The sequence below is a fragment of the Onychomys torridus genome, chromosome 1 (assembly GCF_903995425.1).
Source record: "Onychomys torridus chromosome 1, mOncTor1.1, whole genome shotgun sequence".
In the NCBI taxonomy this organism is placed as follows: Eukaryota; Metazoa; Chordata; class Mammalia; order Rodentia; family Cricetidae; genus Onychomys; species Onychomys torridus.
In genome coordinates, this window is record NC_050443.1 from 6962851 (window position 1) to 6984302 (window position 21452).

General features: G+C 40.8%; 1 pseudogene; it reads right to left on the reverse strand.

The window, feature by feature from the left end:
* Positions 1–3694: 3694 nt before the first annotated feature.
* On the reverse strand, positions 3695–16004 carry LOC118569415 (annotated as a pseudogene).
* Between the last annotated feature and the right edge of the window lie 5448 nt (positions 16005–21452).

The following is a 21452-nucleotide window of genomic DNA, read 5'->3' on the forward strand; positions in this document are numbered from 1 at the left end:
GTGTAAACATAATATCTCAAAGAAATATATATACAGTATAACTAAATTAACTTTAAGTTTGTATCAATAGACTAAAATCTATACCAATGTAAAACATTTTAAACAAGTTGTTGCTCTTTAAAAGTAAGTTCATTAATCTATCCTTTCATCCTATTATATCTATATCATATCCACTTTTCTTCTTTAGAAAGAGATCGCATTTATAATCAACCTGATTTAAAGAAAAATATTGGTTTTTCTCTGTCCCACACCAGAGGGCTCTTCTAACTTGGGACACAAGAATCTCTTAACCTTTTATTTTAGCAATATGCCTGGGTTTAGAGAAAGAGTGAGCCAATTCCATCTCCAAAGCTAGCTTGATATATTTGGGGATTTGGGTGTAGTTTCTCTTACTACTTCCTGCTGGAGGGGGGCGCTGTATCTTATGGGGACATAAAGAAAATTTTAAGATTATGGAGTAGTCCATGAGAGTGTATCGTTTGAGCCAGTTGCCTTGAAACTGTTTTGGATGTTGGATCATCTGAGCCATGGCGTCATCGGAGACCTTTCAGGGGTCTTGGCTGGTCAAACCTGATGAATCTTAATCAGGAACAAATCCATAGCCTCTTGCTTTCTGTGGAAACAAAGCAGAGACTCTTTTCCAAAGCAACATATCCTTATATCCAATTTTTGAAGTCAAAGTACCTTTAAAATTTGCATATTTGTTCAACTCAACAGCTTTTACAATCAAATCTTTTTCTGCAGTTAAAAATCCCAAAGACAACACAAACCAGATTCTCTGTGTAATATCCATCTTTGTAAGACTGAAACTCCGCTGAGGCTTCTGGCTCCACCCACCTCAGTTTCCAAAGTGGTGGTGGTACAGTTTACCACCAGCTCTTGGTCTGGAGCCATGTGTACCATCAACTATCAGAAGCAGTTCTATCAAAGCAGCACATAGCCCAGAAACCCTTTTTCTTTTTAACTAGCAAAGGCTAAATCCACCATGCAGCAAAGTGTCGCTTGTAGACTCCTCATTTCTGCCACACTGCAGGTCAGACTCACATGCCAGGAACCCACCATAGTAGCTCAAACCGGCAGGCTACTGCTAACTTGAGAGAGACAACTACAAAGCTGTTTGTAGCTCCATTTTTGAATCTTTTTTCTTAGGTTTTAGGTGGAAACTCTTGCAAACACCATTTGTAGTTGGAGATCTTCTCTCCAGGTGCCACCAAGCCCCCGTGGTCCCACAACCCACATATAAAATAATCACTCAGATGCATATATTACTTATAAACTGTATGGCCATGGCAGGCTTCTTGTTATCTACTTCTTCTATCTTAAATTAACCCATTTCTATTAATCTATAAGCTGCCACGTGGCTCATGGCTCACCAGTACCTTACATCTTGCTTGTCATGGCAGCAGCTGGCAGCATCTCTCCGCCTCAGCCTTCCTGTTCCCAGAATTTACTTTTCTGCTTCTCCCGCCTATACCTCCTGCATGGCTACTGGCCAATCAGCATTTCATTTACACAGAGCAATATCCACAGCAGTTTAGCATCCAGGAGACACAGATGATCAATTACTGAGAGCATTTAACAGTAATAGATTGTTATATTAAAACCTGTTATTGCAGAGCACAGACACTTTTGAGTCTGGGGGTATAAATGCCTTTTAACTGTTACTGTTCCTTACCTCCTGGGTATATACTTAATGGTCCTTGGACCTCAGCTCTATGGTGATCCTGTAACAATTAGCTGAGTAGTTTATTAGAAGAGGGAACCACAAAGAGAAAAGCTTGTGGGGTGAAACCTCATTCTTCTGGAATTGGGGACAAGGCAGTGGATTCTGATGTCTTCTGGAACTTGGGAGAGAGCAGGGCTCTGTCTGTGTCACTGTGCATGAGGAGGAGAAGCACTGCTGACCAGTCTAGAGTGAGGCATGTGGAGGGAGCAAATGAAATGACATCTCCTACCTTAGCTGGAAAATCTCCCAACATGTGCAGAAATAAGGAGGGAAGGCTATTTGAGGGAAGCCTACTAGGCAGTATAAAAGGGCCAAGGTACTATAATGAATGCTGGGTGGACAGGAGGTGAGCTTTGGCACAAATAAAGAACTGAACAAAATAACAATACATGGATGGGAGAACACAAGCCCCAACTGTAAGGATCAGACAGATAAAGAATGGAGAAGATGGTTTTCAGGTAAATTGATTTGATAAAAAGCTTGATGATTTGTGTGTAGTCCCAACAACCCACATAGAGGTAGAAGGAGAGGACCAACTCTACAAGGTTGTCCTCTGACTCCACATACAAGCCATCACATTCACACAGACACACAGACACACAGACACACACACACACACACACACACACACACTACAAACAATAGATACATTCAAGTAAGAAGACAAATTCCAAACAATGTTGTTTCAACATATAAGTATAATTTTTTAACATGAGCATAATCCCCATATTGAAGTCAAAAATAGAGCCAAAACAAGGGCTCAGCTCCTTAACAAGTAAAGGCACCCTGACGACATTCATGAAATCTCAAGGTCCCCACTGGTTGGAGGACAGAACTAACTTCTGAAACTTACCTTCTAACCTCCATATAGTGTTTTGGGACTTGCATATCCAAAAACATGGACAGACACATGCACACCAATCTGTCAATATATATACAATTAAAAAGAAGTAAATAAAATAAAACAGCAAAACCCCAGTTCATTGATACTTCAGCCTATAGTTATTTAACTTCCACTTTCAATAGTTTGATTTTTTTCTTAGAAATAATAAATGTATTGGAAGTTCACACTCTGTAATTGATGGATAATTCTTTTTTCATAAGAGCTTTATTGAGACAAAATTGACATAGTGTACAATTCATCCATTTATATTATGCAACCTTCCAGGTGTAGTAACACACTCAGGACGTTGAATCAGGATTGCTACAAATGTGAAGTCAGCATGGTTGATGTGGAAAGAGTCTGTCCCAAATAAATAAATAGAAGGAGATGACAATGTAGTGGTCCTTAGCATATTCTGGAGTCTTACAGCCATTACCAAGTCATTTTATAATTAAGCATGGGTGTAGTAAGAGCACGTGAGTGCAGGTGCACACAGAGACCAGGGTGTTGGATCCCCTGGAGCAGGAATAACAGGTGCTGTGAGCAACCTGACATGATTCCTGGCAACCAAACTGGGTCCTCTGGAGGAGGAGTGAGTGCTCTGAACCTTTGAGCCACCTCTAAAACCCCACCAAACAAATTTTAGACCGTCAGTAGACCCTAGAAATACTGCACATTTTATACACCTCACCTCCAATTACTTCTCAACAAGCCTCAAGAAACCACCAGACAGATATATGTTTCTATGGTTTTAATTCCTCAGGATATTTCATAAAATGTAATATTGAAATATATTTATTGTCTGGATCCCTTAACACAATGTAATATTCTGAGTGTTTAACCAAATGTTAAATGGTATTCTATTTTTTTATATTTATTTCTTATTACCAAATAATATCCTAGTGATGAGTAAGCCATACCAAACATTCATTAACCATAAATATTTATATTGTTTGAACTGTTAGTACAAAAACAATGAATCTCTGAAGATTCATTTACAATCCTACATGACATGTTTTCATTTTTCTCATATATATATATATATGAGAAAAATGAAAACATGTTGTATATATATATGAAATCTCCTACTTTAGCTGGTAGCCTTGCCTTAGACACACAGCAGTGTTCCTTCCTCTCTGGTTTCAGCAACATGATGTAGCACTTGGAGATGAAGATGCAACCCAGAAGGCCAGCAGTGGAAGACAGGATGGAGAAGATCTCTACAGCCACAGTGGACTTGCCCCGGGCACTGTGGTACAGGGGCAGGAAGGCTATCCAGACACTGCAGAAGAGCAGCATGCTGAAGGTTAGGAACTTAGTCTCATTAAAGACATCTGGCAGGCCCCTGGCCAGAAAAGCCACAGAGAAGGTACCCATTGCCAGGAAACCCAAGTAGCCCAGCACACAGAAGAAGATGGTGCCAGAACCCTCCTGGCACTGGATGACAATGTGCTGGGGCTCTGAGACCATATCCCTGTCTGGGAATGGTGGGGATGGGGCCAGCCAGACCCCACAAAGAACAACCTGAATGAAAGAAGCAATAAGGACCACTGAGGAGGAAGCCCCAGGGCTCAGGCATACCCGGATCCTGTCCCCTGGCCTAGTGACCCTGAAGGCCAGGACCACTGTGAGAGTCTTGGCCAGAACAGAGGACACAGCCACCGTGAACACCACAGCAAAGGTGGTCTGACGGAGGAGGCATGTCATGACACTGGGTCGCCCAAGGAACAGCAAGGCACACAGGGCACAGAGGCAAAGAGAGACCAGGAGTAAGTAGCTGAGACTTCTGTTGTTGGCCCTGACCACAGGGCTGTCTCTGTGCTTCAGGAACACTCCCAGAACCAGGACAGCCAGACCAGCCAGGAAGAGTGCTGCCAAAGCTAGCATGAATCCCAGAGGTTCCTCAAAGGCCAGGAAGATCTCTGTCCTGGGCAGGCAACGGTCTCTCGTGTGGCTCGAGTACTGCTCCTTGGGGCACAGAAGACAGCTCTTCCTGTCTATGGGAGACACAGAGACACCATTTCTACCACACTGTATGAACTACACCAGCTCTGAAGGAAGGCATCCTAAGCACTAACTGCTCTTACAGCCTTTCCATCAAGCCATGTGTTTATGAATTATTCCTGGGGACTAGAGCTGGAATGGCTGATATTAGAGGCAGAGGCACAGAGGAAAATACTGCAAAGTCTATGTTTTATGTGAGAGGTTTTGTTTCTCTCTTCAAATGGTATCTCATGTAACTCAGGCTAGCATTGAAATTTTGAGTAGCAGAGGATGACCTTAAACTCCTAAGCCTCCTGCACATCCTCTCAAGTGCTATGATTATAAGCCTGTACCACTATACTAATTTGTGGGAGTTTGTGTATGTGCTGGGTTGTGTGTGCACACATGTATGTAAGTGGATGCACATACTTGTCAAGACCAGACATTATCATCAGATATTATTTCTCAACCACTTCCCCTTCCTTATTTTTCTAATCAAACTTACTTGGTATTCTCCTGAAGGTCAATAAAACTGTCAAGGTCTCTAGTGCTGGACTCAAGCTGTCAGAGTAAACAGTGAATGCTTTAACTAAAGGACCATTTCACTAGTCTCAATGACTTTCTTGGAATTACTTATTTTGTTTATACATACACACACACACACACACACACACACACACACACACACACACACATAAATCATGTGCATGCCTGGTTCCTGCAGAAGTCAGAAGATGGCATCAGTCCTCCTATACCTGGGGTTACAAATGATTAAGAGAACACCCACCCAACTCTGCCCCAGTTGCGCACCTGTAGGCAGGTCTCCTGTGGGAAGTCCCCCCTCAGCTCACACCTCACACACATCCCAGCGGACCCTGCAATCTACATGCCTTGCCCCCATACCCTTCCTCCTGAGACCCCAGCCACTTCCTGAGGCTTGGAAACCAAACTGCCAGCTCTCATTGGCAAAGAGCTGTCATTAGACCAAAAGTAACCTCAGGAGACAGGGGATCCGCACGCCCTCATTAGACCAAAAGTGGCTTTCTGAGAAGTAGAATCTGCCACCTCTCATTGGACCAAGAGAGGCTTCCTGAAACACACAATCTGTCAGCTCTTACTGGACCAAGAGCCCTGATAAGACCAAGAGCGGCTCTGTGAGTCACAGAATCAACTAGCTTGGGTTGACTCAAGAGAAGCTCCCTGAGACACAGAATTTGCCTGCTCCAATTAGACCAAGAGCTAAGATTGGACCCAGAGGGGTCACCTGAGACATAGACACAACAAGCACAGAGTGGACCAACAGCAACTCGCTCAGACAAAGAAAAAAATCCTCTTATACCTATTAGAGGAAGAAATGGGCAGACATCAAGGCAGAATTACATACAACAACATAAAGAGAAATATGGCATCACTAGAGCATAGCCCTCCTCCAACAGCAAGACCTGAATGAACACCACAAGGTAGAAGAAGCAGAAGAAAGTGAACTTAAGAACAGCATCATGAAGATGGTAGAGGCCTTTCAAGAAAAAAATGAAAAATGAAATTTAGGAAAAGACAAACAAAAAAGTGGAAAAATCAATAAAGAAATAGAAAAAAAGACAAACAAAAGATTGGAAGAAATCTACAAAGAAATAGAGGAAAAGACAAATACAAATTTGGAATAAATCAATAAATCCCTTAAAGAAAATCATGAAAAAGCAATTAAACAGGTGAGAGAAACAGTTAAAGACCTGAAAAGGAAAGTAGAGACAATGAAGACACAATCAGAGGGAATGCTGGAAATAGAAAATCTGAGTAAACGAACAAGAAATAGAGATGAAGGATAGCCAACAGAATACAAGAGATGGAAGAGAGAATCTCTAATGTAGAGGATACAATAAAGGAAATCGATTTGTTAGTGAAAGAAAATACAAAACCCAAAAAAGTCAGAACACAAAATGTTCAGGAAATCTGGGGCACCATGAAAAGACCAAACCTATGAATAATAGGGATAAAATAAGGAGAAGAATACCAACTCAAAGGCACGGAAAATATATTTAACAAGATCACAGAAGAAAACTTTCCCAACTTAAAGAAGGAAATACCTATGAAGATACAAGAAGCCTATAGAACACCAAACAGACTAGACCCCACACACACAAAAAAGTCTCCTCACCACATAATAATTAAACCTACAAAGTAAAGAATGAACATTAAGAGCAGCAAAGGAAAAAGGCCAAGTGACTTACAAAGGCAGAGCCATCAGAATAAAACCCGATTTCTCAATGGAGACTTTGAAAGCCAGAAGGACCTAGACAGAAGAAATGCAGACACTAAGAGACCATAGATGCCAGCCTAGACTAATATACCCAGAAAAAAATTTAACCATCATAGACAGAGTGAACAAGACATTCCAAGACAAAACCAGATTTAAACAATACCTATCCAGAAATTCAGCCCTACAGAAAGCACTAGAAGGAAAATTCCAACCTAAGGAAGTCAGATACACCCACAATAGATATGCCCACAGCAGTAAACTCAAGAGAAGAAAACTACACACACACTACCACCAAAAGATATAAGAACTAACAATCACTGGTCATTAATATCCCTTAATATCAATGGACTTAATTCACCTATAAAAAGACTAACAGGCTAACAGAATGGATATGAAAGCAGGACCCATCTTTCTGCTGCATACAAGAAACACAAATCAATTTTAAAGGTAGACACTACCTCAGAATAAAAGGCTGGGAAATGTCTTTCCAATCAAATGGTCTTAAGAAGCAAGCTGGTGGAGCTATACTAATGTCCAACAAAATAGACTTCAAACTAAAATCAATCAAAAGATATCCAGAAGGACATTACATACTCATCACAGGAAAGATCCACCAAGATGAAGTTTCAGTTCTGAACATTTATGCCCCAAATACAAGGGCACACACATATGTAAAAGAAACATTACTAAAGCTTAAATCACACATAAAACCCCACACATTAATAGTGGGAGACTTCAACACCCCACTCTCACCAGTGGACAGATCTGCCAAATCAAAACTTAATAGAGAAATAAGGGACTTAACTGATGTTATGGCTCAAATGGACTTAATAGATATCTACAGAACATTCTATCCTAACAAAAAAGAATATACCTTCTTCTCAGCATCCCAAGGAACCTTGTCTAAAATCAACCACATACTCGGCCACAAAGCATATCTCAACAGATACAAAAAAGTTGGAATAACCTCCTGTGTTCTATCAGACCACCATGGTTTAAAGTCATATTTCAACAACAACAACAAAACATTACAGAAAGCCTACAGTCTCATGGAAACTGAATCACCAATGGGTCAAGGAAGAAATAAAGAAAGAAATTAAAGACTTCCTAGTGATCAATGAAAATGAATATACCACATACCCAAACTTATAGGACACTATGAAAGCAGTGCTAAGAAGAAAATTCATAGCACTAAATGTCCACATAAAGAAGTTGGAAAAATCTCACACTAGTGACTTAACAGCACACCTGAAATCTCTAGAACAAGAAGAAGCAAAGTCACCAAGGAAGAATAGATGCCAGGAAATTATCAAATTGAGAGCTGAAATCAATAAAATAGAAACAAAGAGAGCACGACAAAGAATCAATGAAACAAAGAGTTAGTTTTTTTGAGAAAATCAACAAGATAGACAAGCCCTTATCCAAACTAACCAAAAGGTAGAGAGAGACAGCATCCAAATCAGCAAAATCAGAAATGAAAAGGAGACGTAACAACTGACAATGAGGAAATCCAGAGAATTATCAAGTCATACTTCAAAAACCTGTACTCCACAAAACTGGAAAATCTAAAAGAAATGGATAATTTTCTGGATAGGTACCACATACCTAAGATAATCGGGACCAGATAAACTATTTAAATAAACCAATATCCCTTCAGGAAATAGAAACAATCATTAAAAATCTCCCAACCAACAAAAGCCCAGGACCAAATGGTTTCAATGCAGAATTCTACCAGATCTTCAAAGAAGAGATAATACCAACACTCTTTAAATTGTTCCACACAATAGAAACAGAAGGAATGTTACCAAACACCTTCTATGAGGGTATAATTACTGTGATTCCCAAACCACACAAAGATGCAACAAAAAAAGAGAGAATTACAGACCAATCTCCCTCATGAACGTTGAAGCAAAAATACTCAATAAAATATTGGCAAACAAACTCCAAGAACACATCAAAACAATTATCCACCATGATCCAGTAGGCTTCATCCCAGAGATGCAAGGATGGTTCAACATACAAAAGTCTGTCAAAGTAATACACCATATAAACAAACTAAAAGAAAAAAAAAACACATGATCATCTTACTAGATGATGAACAGGCCTTTGATAAAATTCAATACCACTTCATGATAAAGGGCTTGGAGAGATCAGGAATACAGGGAACATACTTAAACATAATAAAGGCAATTTACAGCAAGCCAACAGCCAACATTAAATTAAATGGAGAGAAACTCAAAGTGATTTCACTAAAATCTGGACAAGGCTGTCCACTCTCCCCATACTTATTTAATATAGTACTTGAAGTTCTAGCCAGAGCAATAAGACAACATAAGGAGATCAAGGGGATACAAATTAGAAATGAACAAGTCAAGCTTTCACTATTTACAGATGACATAATAGTATACATAAGTGACCCCAAAAATTTGACCAGGGGAATCATACAGCTTATAAACATCTTCAACACTGTGGCAGGATACAAGATTAACTCAAAAAAATCAGTAGCCCTCTATTTACAAATGGCAAACAGGGGCTGGGGAGATGGCTCAGAGGTTAAGCACACAGACTGCTCTTCCAGAGGTCCTGAGTTCAATTCCCAGCAACCACATGGTGGCTCACAAACATCTGTAATGAGATATAGTGCCCTTTTCTGGTGTGTAAGCATACATGCAGACAGAACACTGTATACATAATAAATAAATCTTTATAAAAAATGGCAAATGGACTGAGAAAGAAATCAGAGAAACATCACACTTTACAATATCAACAAATGATATAAAATACCTTAAAGTAACTCTAACTAAGCAAGCACAAGACCTGTATGACAAGAACTTTCAGGCCCTGAAGAAAGAAATTGTAGAAGTTATCAGAAAATGAAAAGATGTCCCATGCTCATAGGTAGGATTAATATAGTAAAAATGACAATCTTACCACAAAATCTACACATCCAATGCAATCCCCATCAGAATACCAACACAATTCTTCACAGACCTGGAAAGAACAGTACTCAACTTCATATGAAAAAAAAAACAAAACAGGATAGCCAAAAGAATCCTGTACAATAAAACAACCTCTGGAGGCATTACGATCCCTGACTTCAAGTTCTACTATAAAGCTACAGTAATAAAAACAGCTTGGTACTGGCATAAAAACTGACATGTGGACCAATGGAATTGAACTGAAGATCCTGACATTAATCAGGGAGGGAGGGAGGGAAGAAGGAAGGAAGGAAGGAAGGAAGGAAGGAAGGAAGGAAGGAAGGAAGGAAGGAAGGAAGGAAGGAAGGAAGGAAGGAGGAAAGAAGAGAGGGAGGGAGGGAGGAAGGAAGAAAAGAAAGAAGGAAGGAAGGAAGAAGATAGATAGATAGATAGATAGATAGATAGATAGATAGATAGATAGATATGGTACATGGTACATGCTACATAAATATTTGAAGTAGGATTTCAGCTGATTATGGTGGCAAGCTAATACCTGGAAGAAGCCAAGGGCCTTCCAGAGGTCAAGCTGAGGCTCAAGGATTCTTGGTGATAGTGGCTTATGATTATTAGCCATTTCTTGCTACAAATGTCTCGTGGGCTATTGTAGCTTTTCCATCATTTATTGGGCTCCATTTCCCTTCTACTAAAGGGCTATTTAGATAACCTTCTGTGCAGTAATGCAGCCAGGAGCCCTAATTTCAAGCCTTTCTGTAATTATTCTCATGAGCAGCATCTGGCCAGGACCATCCCTAAATGGACAAAAGTATCTTATCAGAGATACCTCTGTACTCTCTAAGAACAGACATAAGTATCTGTTTGAGAAGGCCTGGCGGAAGAGCAAATTAAGTTTAACTTTCTCCTTATCTCTAGTTTTAGATGCACCCTTAACAATTAACTCAGAACTAAAGGGTTCCTACTTACAGGTACATCCAGCTGTGACTGAGGTTGCTTAGCCAAGTTGCCTAGCGACTGAGCATACTTCCCCCCACCCTGCCAGAAACTGTGGGAGTAGAGATAGCTTGGAAAGATAAGAGCCAAAAGGATAAAAGGCAGTTATATTTTCAGAGGGAGGATGAGAGGGAGAAGAGAAAAGAGAACAGAAGAACTAGATGGGAAGAACTGGAGAGGAACAAACTAGATGGGAAAGAAATAGATTGAAGTGCTAGAAGAGAGTATTAGAGGAATGAGATGGAAGGTGAGGAAGAGCCAAGTGGGGAAGAACAAGATGAGGAAGAACAAGATAAAAAAGGAGATGGAAGAGGAGCTAACATGGGGCAGAACTAGATGGATGAGAACCTACATGGGGGAGAACTAAGATGAGAAAATTAAGATAGAATTTACAGGGGACAGCCGATAAATGTAGAGAGAAATCAGGCAAGAAAGGAGCTAAGCATGAGAGCAGAATAGAAGCTGTGTAGAGAAAAAACTCTAACTCAGAAGAATAAAGTGTATAGACTAAAGAGTTTCATGTATGTAGATTCATTTCATATTGTCTAAGATTAATTAGATTGTCAGCTGGTTGTAGATTCTTCGAAGACCCTGGGAGAGGACTATTAAAGGGCTGGACACTATGCAAATTTATATATGTGTGTGTATAAAATTATGAAATAATATTCTAAAAAGGAAAGTAAATAAGGGCTTAGGAGATGGCTCCATGATTAAATCACTGATCATAAATGCTTGAAATCAGACTTCACATACCCAGAACCCATGTAAATGTCAGGTGGATGTGGCAGCCAATCTCTACTTACATCCTCAGAAGGTGGAGACAGGAAATGGCCAGAACAAGCTGGCTAGCAAGACTAGACATATCAACAAGTTCTGGGTTTGAGTGAAAACTCCTTCTCCAATGCAAGATAGAAGAAGATTCAAAGGTGATTCCTCATCATCCTCAAAACTTTACACATGTATGTACACCTGAGTGTGCAACCCCTCCATGCTCACACTCATGTGCCCACATACATGCACCATATACCGAAGAAAGGAAAAAATAAGTGAATGGCATTTGATATTGTTTGTAATTTTGATTTGCAGCATGTCCATACAAAAATATACACACTGTTTAGAAAAGCATAAATTTGGTATATAAAAAATCTATTTGGTGTTATCTGAAATATTAATTTTACTAGGCATCCTAAATTTTCAAAGTTAGGCAAGCCAAAGGGACATGACTCATCTGAGATCACACACATATCATGGAATCCTTGTCCATTCTTCCTTCTAAGATCCTTCTCAGTTGCAAGTATGAGGCATCCTTGCTGAAGTATACAGTCAGCTTCATCTCTATACCCTAGTTGGAACCAATGTCCTCTTCCCCAACCATCCTTGAATCACCCACTCCACAGATGCATCTCTCACCTGCCAGGGCTGGAAGTCCTGAGAGTCTGTAACTTTCCCATGCAGGTGCCCATGGGTTATCATGTCTTGCAGGGCATGAGCAATGCTGTAGAAAGCTGTGTAAGCAACATCAGTTTTACTCACTTCTGGGAAAGCATACTGCTTGTTTTTCAGACTCTCATTCCCTGAGCATAACTGGACACCCTCTGTCACTGTGCTGCTCTGGTGGGGCCATTTACAGTCAAAGGTGAACTCCTAGAACTTCTTTATTAACATGTCTTCTGGGGTCTGGCTGGGCCGCAGGTAAGCAAGGAACTCAGGGAAGCCCTGCTGCTGTGAAGCAGAAGGCCAAAGGTGCTGTGTAATACCTGGGAAATGCCTGGAATAGTCACAGTGAGCACCTTGTGAAGAATGTTCTTGCTGACCCAAACCTGACCTGAGACAGGGACTTCAAAACCATACAGGATGAGCTGGAAATTAGAACTGCTTAGGAAAAGCAGAACGGCACTGATAGAGGATTTCTGCATCTTCTGGACAATCTTTTCAATCTTCCCCAAGGACTCATGGGAAGGAACATGGAAGATTACCTCAATGCACACACCAGCTCTGCTCAGCTCCCGAGTGGCCAGAGAGCTGACCTGCTGCCCAACATCATCATCATGGGCCAGAATGATTACCCAGGACCACTGAAAATGAATTATCAGCTGGGTCACTGCATGACAGGATGTGAAGTCACTACTCAGGGTCTTCATAAAAGATGGGAACTGGATCTTGTCACTGAGGCTGGGTAGTGAGGATGAATAACTGACCTGTCAAAGAAGAGCCAGGATAGAAGAGTGCATTTGATCTGAACTTAGGCATGGGCTGATGATCTGGTTTAAATGTGGGAAGGAAGGGGATGGAGACATGGCTCAGCAGATAAGATCCCTTGTTGTTCTTACAAAGGACCCATTTTCAGTTTCCAACATATACCTCAGGTTTCTCACATTGGCCTGTAACTCTAGCTCCAGGAAATCTGATAGCTTATTCTGGCTTCCTCCTACATCCATGGCATAGACTCACACAGACATATACACACACATAAATGCATATTAAATTTTAAAATATAAATAATTTTCAGTAAAGGACTTAAGCATCTGATTTGAGAACTGTCCTTCTCTACAAACACCTTAGTGCCCCTCACTGGCTAATCATCCCTGACACAACCCTGTGACTTCTGGAATGAAGCCCAGAATCATAGCTTTACCTCCTTTCCTTTCAGTATCTGTCCTTCACCTGCCCATTAGTATTTCATCCCTGCACCTCAGCTAGGATTGGTCTGACTCTCTGGTTTGTAAACAGCTGTTATGTTGTTCTTTTTAAAATTTATGTGTGTGAGTGTGTGTGTGTGTGTGTGTGTGTGAGAGAGAGAGAGAGAGGGGGGAGGGAGGGAGGGAGAGAGAGAGAGAGAAAGAAAGAAAGAAAGAAAGAAAGAAAGAAAGAAAGAAAGAAAGAAAGAAAGAAAGAGGGAGATGTATGTAAAGATCAGAAGACAAATTTCAGAGATTTCTTCAGGGTAGGAATGATGGAATATGGTAGCCAATGAGTTTGAGGCAGATGTCTCTTTGCAGGAAGATGAAAACATTCTGAAATTAACTGTGGTAATCACAGCAAGATGAAAGCCACTGAATTGTTCACCTTAAATGAGGTAATTATCCTCAAGTCACTTCTTAAAACTATGAACTAAAGAGATGATTGTCATATATGGCCTCCATTGTGGGAATGATACTGATGGCTGGGTTATAGAGAACAATTCATGTAGCAGATGAGAGCAAGTGGCATAAGCCCAATGGCCTAGACTCAAATCCCAGCTCTAGTACCTACAGCCTGGAGCGTTTACAAAGAAGTTGGGTTTTTGTGGTGATACATCATGTAACCTTATAAACTTGCCTAAGGATCAGAGGACAGAGGCCACTAGATTAGACAAAGAGGTCAGACAGTGCTGGCACACACCTTTAATCCTATCACTCTGGAGGCAGAGATCCATCTGGATCTCTGTGAGTTCAAGGTTACACTGGACTACATGAGATTGATCCAGTCTAGGAGAGAAACAGGGCCAGGAGTGGTGGCACACACCTTTAATACCAGCATTTGAGATCTCATGCCTTTGTTTGGGAAGCACACATGCCTTTAGTCCCAGGAAGTAATATGGCAGGGCAGAGAAAGTTATGTAAGGCATGAGGAAACAGAATCTCATTCTCCTTAGGCTGAGGATTTCTTAGAGGTAAGAATTAGTAGCTGCCTGTTCTGCTTCTCTGATCTTTCAGCTTTCACCTTCATATCTTTAGTTTTTTTACTAAAAGACCATCAAAGATTCAAACAACATTCAAACAAACAACAAGATTTAGGGAGAGTTATTACTTTTTTCTCTGTATGCTAGAAAGATGAGATGTCTCCTCAGGTAATGTTTGCCTTTAAGCCTGGAAACCTGATTTTGGCTTGCAGTTGCTTCATGGTATAAGAAAGAAACTTATTCTCAAAAGTTGTCTTTTGAGCTCCACATGGATACCATGGCTCCAGTGTCGAGTGCACACACACACACACACACACACACACACACACACACACACACTTACACTAATAATAATAATAATAATAATAATAATAATAATAATAATAGATAGATAGATAGATAAGGGGCTGGAGAAATGGTATAGTGTGTAACAGTATTACTATTACTGGCTCAATTCCAGCACCCTCATGTCAACTAAAAGACATTGTGAGTCCAGTTCTAGTTCTAGGGAATTCAATGACCTTTTATGACTTCCATGGGCACCAGGTACATATAGTCAAAATTGGGGTGATATTTTATTTGTATGCTAATAAATAAAGTTTGTCTGGAGATCAGAGGACATAGGCAGCCATAAACAAAAGTCAGGCAATAGTAGCGCACGCCCTTAATCCAATTACATGTCAAGCAGAGTCTCTGTGTGTTCAAGGACACAACCAAGCTCGGTGGCACACGCTTTTAATCCCAGTACCAATCATAGAGAACTGGAGGTCTGTACAGACAGGCAGTGACGAGGAAGTGAGGTAACTGGGCTAAGAGCCAATTAGAAGGCAGAACAGCAAGGCAATAAAGGCACAGGTTAGACAGAAAGAAGCTCTCCATTGGGAAGCTATGGCAGTGTGGTGAGCTAAGGTTAGCTGGTGGCTCTCACTATTTCTCTGATCTCTATAGCTTTCACTCCTGTATTTGGCTCTGAGTTCTTATTTCATAAGACTGTTTAGAAATTTGTCTACACAAAATACGCATATCCATTAAAGAAATAAGTAAATCTTTAAAATATTATTAATAAAAAAGAATTGTCTAAGTATCCTCATCAATGAAAGGGACAGTAATTCTCTCCAATGTATCTACACATGTAGGAGAACCGTGTTGGACATGGAGAACATTTGCAGGGAGCCTGGCTCCACAGCAGAGCTGCTCACTAGTGTGACCATCACATCATTTCCACTATCAGCATTAAGGGACCGCACTACACTCAGGAAGGAAGAAGACTTTCAGCAACTCACCTGGGGGAACTTGTACAGTCCCAGAAGTCTGGCCATGGAGACAGACAGGGATGACCGTGTGTCCCCAACCAACGCAGCCTGAGGAGAGCCATGCTGGCATGTGTAGTTGGGGATGGGCTCCTCCTGCCTCGTGAGGAAGCTCATTGTCTCATGGAGGGCTCCATGCACTGTGTCCCCAGAGTTTCGAATAGAGAAGCCCAGGGTCACATTGGGCAGCAAGTGAGCACTCCTATTAATCTCCTCGATGGCAAAGACGAAACTCTGGGCCACCTGGTTGCCCCAGTTGGAAACACTGAGGGAAAGAGAAGCCCGCATTCATCACTCATGATGGGGTAAATGGAACAAGAATAAACACCAGGACTCAAGGGATACATGTAAAACATACATCTCCACAAACACTTGTACATAGATGTGCAGAGGAGCACAGTTCAGAGTGCATAAAGGGGAGTCAGAAGGAATGTGGAGAAAGTAATCAGAGGGGACACTTTCAGGAGACAGGAGGGATAATTGAAGATGTATTAAATAATCTGGTTGTGGTGGCATACTTATTTAATGCAAGCACTCAGGAGACAGAGGTAGTTGGATCTTTGTGAGTTGGAGACCGCAATGGATTACCTGGCTAAACTCAGGAAGCCAGAGGTATGTAAAGAAACCCTTTCTCCAGGAAATGAGGAAAAAACAATCTAATGTATAATGTGGCAGTTTGAATGTAATTGACCTCCATAAGCTCATAGGGAGTGGCACTATTAAGAGGTGTGAGTTTGTTGGAGAAGGCATGACCTTGTTGCAGAAAGTGTGTCATTATGGAAATGGGCTTTAAGGTCTCCTTTGCTTAAGCTTTGCTCAGTGTCACAGGCAACTTCCTGATGGCCTTCTAATCAAGACGTAGCCAGCACCTTGTCCACTGCACACCACCATGCTTCCTGTAATGATTGATAATGGTCTGAAACTCTGGAACTATAAGCCACCACTTCTGTTAAATATTTTCCTTTATAATAGTTGACATGGTCATGGCATCTCTTCACAGTAATAGAAGCCCTAGCTAAAACACATAGTACAGTTGGTTGCAATCAATAGAAACTAATATCTATTTCAGAAGTGCTGAACCTAAGAGCCAGAACACAGGGAGAATAGATGTGAAATGCAGTCTTTAGGATATGACTCAGACATTGCAGACATATGAGCTTGTCAATGGCAAATCATGCAGTGGAAAATTCTTTGTGTGGACCTACTCTTCCCTGCTGAACTATTGGCAATTAACATATTTTGGATAAAGAGACTCATTGTCTTCACTCATGTACACAAAAGATGAACCCACCAAGCTCCAAGGGACAGTTCCAAACCTGCAGCCACACAAACGGCCATGGTTAAAATCATTGGGTCACAAAACAAAAAGGCATGGATGTTGGAAAAGGGCCTGTAGTAAAGAGGAAGGAATGTCAGGTGTAAAAGGAAAAGAGGCCGGGAGAATGAGAATAAAATGCACTATAGACACATAAGATAACTTCTAAAAACAAATGTAATGAATTTTCAGAAATTTACAAAAGCAACAATAAATGGATTCAACAGGTCACATTTATATAATTATGTATTAGTTCACATGTCTATAGAAAAATAACAATTAAAGAATAAAAGGCCATAAATTTTTTAATTAATTTATTATTATTATTATTATATTTGTGTTTGAATCCTACACATCAGCCATGGGTTCCCCTGTCCTCCCCCGTCCCGCCCCTACTCCCACCTTCCCTCCATTCACTCCATTCCATTCCCATCTCCTCCAGGGCCAAGACTCCCCTGGGGATTCATTTAAACCTGGTGTATTCAGTATAGGCAGGTCCAGTCCCCTCCTTCCACGCTGAACAAAGTGTCCCTATGTAAGCCCAAGTTTCCAAACAGCCAGCTCATGCACTAGGGACAGGTCATAATCCCACAGACTGGGTGCCTCCCAAAGAATTCAAGCTATTCAATTGTCTCACTTATCCAGAGGGCCTGATCCAGCTGGGGGCTCCACAGCCTTTGGTTCATAATTCATGTGCTTCCATTCGTTTGCCTAATTGTCCCTGTGCCTTTTCCTATCTTGGTCTCAACAATTCACACTCTTACAGTCCCTCCTCTTCCTCAACAATTGGACACCTGGAGCAACACCTGGGGCCTGGCTGAGGATCTCTGCATCCACTTCAATCAGTTATTGGATGAGAGTTCCAGCTCGACTGTTAGGGTGTTTGGCCATCTGATCACCAGACTAGTTCAGACCAGGTTGCTCTCAACCATTGCCAGCAGTCTACAGAGGATGTATCATTGTGGATTTCAGGGGACCTCTCCAGCACTCTGCCTATTCCTTGTTCCCCTTTATATTCTTGATCCAGCTGGGATCTCCTGCTCCCCTAAGCTTTCTTTCCCTCAAACCTTGCCCTTCATTACTCCCACTGTCATCCAGGTTGTTCATGTAGATCTCATCCATTTCTCTGTCATTGGGTGATCCTTCTTTCTTTCCTAGGTTCCCGTTTTCTAGGTAGCATCCCTGGAGTTGTGTAGCAGTCTAGTCATCTTTGTTTTACAATCTAGTATCCTCCTATGAGTGAGTACATACCATGTTTGTCCTTCTGAGTCTGGGTTACCTCACTCAGGATGATTTTTTCTAGATCCATCCATTTGCCTGCAAACCTCATGATGTCATTGTTTTTCTCTGCTGAGTAGTACTCCATTGTGTATATGTACCATATTTTCTTTATCCATTCTTCAGTTGAAGGATATCTAGGTTGTTTCCAGGTTCTGGCTATTACAAACAAAGCTGATACGAGCATAGTTGAGCAAATGCTCTTGTGGTATGATTGAGCATTCCTTGGGTATATGCCCAAGAGTGCTACAGCTGGGTCTTGGGGGAGATGGATTACCAATTTTCTAAGGAAGCACCATATTGATTTCCAAAGTGGCTGTACAAGCTTGCATTCCTACCAGCAGTGGAGGAGAGTTCCCCTTGCTCCAGCGTAAGTTGTCTTCTGTGTTTTTGATCTTAGCCACTCTGAAAGGTGTAAGGTGGTATCTCAGAGTCATTTTGATTTGCATTTCCCAGATAATTAGGGATGCTGAGCAATTCCTTCAATGTCTTTCAGCCATTTGAACTTCCTCTGTGGAGAATTCTCTGTTTAGTTCTATAGCACATTTCTTAATTGGACTGTTGGGCATTTTGATGTCTAATTTCTTGAGTTCTTTATATATTCTGGATATCAGCCCTCTGTCATATGTGGGGTTGGTGAAGGCCCTTTCCCATTTTGTAGGCTGTCGCTTTGTCTTGTTGACCGTGTCCTTTGCTCTACAAAAGCTTCTCAGTTTCAACAGGTCCCATTGATTGATTGTTTCTCTCAGTGTCTGTGCTACTGGTGTTATATTTAGAAAGTGATCTCCAATGCCAATGCGTTCAAGAGTATTTCGTACTTTCTCTTCTATCAGGTTCAGAGTAGCTGGATTTATGTTGAGGTAATTGATCCACTTGCACTTAAGTTTTGTGACAGATATGGATCTATTTGCAGCCTTCTAAACACTGACATCCAGTTATGCCAGCACCATTTGTTGAAGATGCTTTCTTTTTTCCATTGTACATTTTTGGCTTCTTTGTCAAAAATTAGATGTTCATAGGTGTGCAGGTTAATGTCAGGGTCTTCAATTCAATTCCATTGGTCCACATGTCAGTTTTTATGCCAAGCTGCTTTTATTACAGTAGCTCTATAGTAGAGCTTGAGGTCCGGGATTGTGATGCCTCCAGAAGTTGTTTTATTGTACAGGATTCTATTCGCTATCCTGGGTTTTTTGTGTTTCCATATGAAGTTGAGTATTATTCTTTCCAGATCTGTGAAGAATTGAGTTGGTAATTTGATGGGGATTGCGTTGAATCTGTAGATTGCTTTTGGTAAGATCACCATTTTTACTATGTAATCCAGCCGATCCATGAGCATGGGAGGTCTTTCCATTTTCTGACATCTTCTTCAATTTCTTTTTTCAGGGACTTAAAGTTCTTGTCATATAGATCCTTCACATGCTTAGTTAGTGTAACCCCAAGGTATTTTATATCATTTGTGGCTATTGTAAAGGGTGATGTAGCTTGATTTCCTTCTCAGCCTGTTTGTCCATTGTATATAGGAGGGCTGCTGATTTTTTGAGTTGATCTTGTATCCTGCTATGTTGCTGAAGGTGTTTATAAGCTATATCAGTTCCTTGGTTGAAGTTTTAGGGTCACTCACGTATACTATCATGTCATCTGCAAATAGGGAAAGCTTGATTTCTTCCTTTCCAGTTTGTATCCCCTTAATCTCCTTATGTTGTCTTATAGCTCTGGCTAGAACTTCAAGTACTATATTGAATAAGTATGGGGAGAGGGAACAGCCTTACCTTGTTCCTGATTTTAGTGGTATTGCTTTGAGTTTCTCTCCATTTAATTTGATGTTGGCTGTTGGCTTGCTGTAGATTGCCTTTATTATGTTTAGGTATGTTCCCTGTATTCCTGATTGCTCCAAGACCTTTATCATGAAGGGGTGTTGGATTTTTTCAAATGCCTTTTCTGCATCTAGTGAGATGATCATGTGGTGTAGTGGATAGCCATCCCAGCATTGGCCTGGAAGTTCCAACCCCTATTGAAGCTTCGGTTATGGTCACGCCCACAAGGAGGGCAGAGAAGAAAACGGAAGACTGAGGATTGAGAGGAGGTCAAGAGCTTGGTTCCGGGACCCTGGACTCTGGAGGTAGAGCGAGCAGAGTTCTCCAGAGAACACCGCCAGACTGCACTATACCTTTGCCAGACCCTGCAACCTACCCCTTCATTGTAAGTTACCCCACAAAATAAACCTCCCTTTGAACTATGTGGAGTGGCCTAAATAATTTCACCAATAATGTGGTTTTTTTCTTTTAGTTTGTTTATATGGTGTATTACATTGACAGACTTTCATATGTTGAACCATCCTTGCAACCCTGGGATGAAGCCTACTTGATCATGGTGGGTAAATGTTTTGATGTGTTCTTGGAGTCTGTTTGCCAAAATTTTATTGAGTATTTTTCATCAGTGTTCATGAGGGACATCGGTCTGGAGTTCTCTTTCTTTGTTGCAACTTTGTTTGGTTTAGGGATCAGGGTAAATGTAGCCTCATACAAGGAGTTTGGTAATATACCTTCTGCTTCTATTGTGTGGAACAATTTAAAGAGTATTGATATTAAGTTTCTTTGAAGATCTGGTAGAACTCTGCAGTGAAAACATCTGGTCCTGGGCTTTTTTTGGTTGGGAGTCTTTTAATGACTGATTCTATTTCTTTAGGGGTTATTGGACTATTTAGATCGTCTATCTGGTCTTGATTTAACTTAGGTATGTGGTACCTATCCAGAAAATTATCCATTTCTTTTAGATTTTCCAGTTTTGTGGAGTAGAGGTTTTTGAAGTACGAACTGATGGTTCTCTGGATTTCCTCATTGTCTGTTGTTATGTCCCCCTTTTCATTTCTGATTTTGTTAATTTGGATGCTTCTCTGTGTCTTTTGGTTAGTTTGGATAAGGGCTTGTCTATCTTGTTCATCTTCTCAAAGAACCAACTCTTTGTTTCATTAATCCTTTGTATTGTTCTCTTTATTTCTATTTTATTGATTTCAGCTCTCAATTTGATAATTTCCTGGTGTCTATTCCTCCTATGAGACTTTGCTTCTTCCTGTTCAAAGGTTTTCAGGAGTGCTGTCAAGTCACTAGTGTGAG